This window comes from Ostrinia furnacalis, unplaced genomic scaffold (genome assembly GCF_004193835.3).
Source record: "Ostrinia furnacalis isolate ACB-3 unplaced genomic scaffold, ASM419383v2 OfSCF2084, whole genome shotgun sequence".
Lineage (NCBI taxonomy): Eukaryota > Metazoa > Arthropoda > Insecta > Lepidoptera > Crambidae > Ostrinia > Ostrinia furnacalis.
This window is the reverse complement of record NW_021132323.1, coordinates 94,406-96,187: the sequence shown is the minus strand read 5'-3', so window position 1 is coordinate 96,187 and position 1,782 is coordinate 94,406. Positions and strand designations below refer to the sequence as shown.

Here is a 1,782-nt window from a genome sequence, read left to right as displayed (position 1 = left end):
ATGTTGTTAATTAATAATGGTTTAAAAGAGTTCGTTATCAATTGTGTTTTCAAAATAGTTTTTCTTTTTCAATTAATTTGATACTGTAGAAATAAATAAACTAACCCAACTTCGTAAGCGTATTTATTGTTGAATGCTATCATAGCCTAATTATTATTGTGATGCATTTATGTATTTCAGGGTGTTACGGATAAGAAAATATCCTAATTTTATTCAGAATTTAAAAACAGTAAGTTCCGTAAATATTTTAAGACATCTTATGTTGTTGATTTAATATACGAATAAATAATAATTTGATATCCGCCTCTGTGGTCTAGTGGTAAGACCATCTGTTTCAGACGCAGAGGTCCCGGGTTCGATTCCCAGTGGGGGCAGATTTTTCTGTTCGGTTTGGTTGGTGGTAGGGCTTGTTCTAAGTCCGCCTGGCTAGCTACCACCATCTTACCTAAGTCTGTCGCCATAACAACAATGTTAACAGCATTGTTGTGTTCCGGCAGTTAAAGGTAAGATAGCCAGTTCCTCCGTGGTTGAGGATTCCGGGTGAAGCTCGCTTCAACCTTCGGCCTGATCATCACTTACCATCAGGTGAGATACAGGCCAAAGGCTTCCTCGTTGTCGATAAAAAACAAAAAAAACTCAAAATAATAGACAAAACAATAGACAGCTTTCGACCTGCAACTACGAATATTGTGTACGGTGTCAAACCCTGTCCAGAGGATTTAAAACTTCCATGTTTGTATAAAATCGAAACCGCTTACACTTTACAGTTTTCAGTTGCATTGTGTCCGGAAAAATTTGGGGGCAGAGCGGAGGTGTAGAGGCTGAAACGAGAGCGCGGTGTTTGCGGGCGGGCGGTTTTGCCCAACCGTCTAATTTGTGAAAAGCTTCATATTGATTGCGCTTCCGTTTCCATCGCTCTGAAAGCTGCATGGTATATTGAAATATTAGTTTGCGTTTAATAATTGACTCAACTACTCGTTTCGTATTTTTATTACATACTTTGAAGGGATGCGTGAAGTTTCTTAGTAGACCACAACTCTTTGATAAATAATAATATTATGCTGCGGCAAAGGAGTACTTCAGACGAGGTTTTATGATTTCCTGCGTCTTGCCTTCTTTATGCCATCACTCTTATCATGCTATTAATAAAAAAATTCAATACAAAGAATGACGTTGCGTCGTGGGTTTGTACACTGTACCTGTACTGTACGGTAAGTACCGGCCGCCCGCGACTTCGTACGCGTGGATCCCGTTTTACTCCCTTAGGGGTGGAGTTTCGTAAAATCCTTTCTTAGCGGATGCCTACGTCATAACATCTACCTGCATGCCAAATTTCAGCCCGATCCGTCCAGTGGTTTGGGCTGTGCGTGCGATCACTATGTCAGACAGTCAGTCACCTTTGAGTTATATACAATTTAGATGGACTACTTTTCGTGCCACGGAATCCATTAGGGTCCTTTGTCTCCGGCTCCAGACATCGAAACAAGTAAACAATGTGTTTACGCCGTCTATTTTTGCGTAGGTTGCTAATTAGCAGGGCATATTGATTACTAATGGCCCACTCAGACTTTTTGTCGGCCGGTATCGTATAATCCGCTCGAGCTGCTCATTATTTTTGTTTTGTTTAATCATTATTTTTTTCCAATTATTGGGGTCAACAAAAAGTTACAAAATGGATGCTTATTATCTATTTAAACAGATCACAGAAACTAAAGGGAGATGTGACAAGGGGGCGGGGCCGGTGTCGCAGCAATATGCCCAAAAACAGAACACATTGCTCAT

General features: G+C 40.3%; 1 non-coding gene across 1 annotated transcript; it reads left to right on the top strand.

The window, feature by feature from the left end:
• The first annotated feature begins 302 nt into the window (after positions 1-302).
• Positions 303-374, top strand: TRNASTOP-UCA (transfer RNA opal suppressor (anticodon UCA)). The gene has a single exon. It is a non-coding gene; the product is annotated as a tRNA-Sec (tRNA).
• The last annotated feature ends 1,408 nt before the right edge of the window (positions 375-1,782 follow it).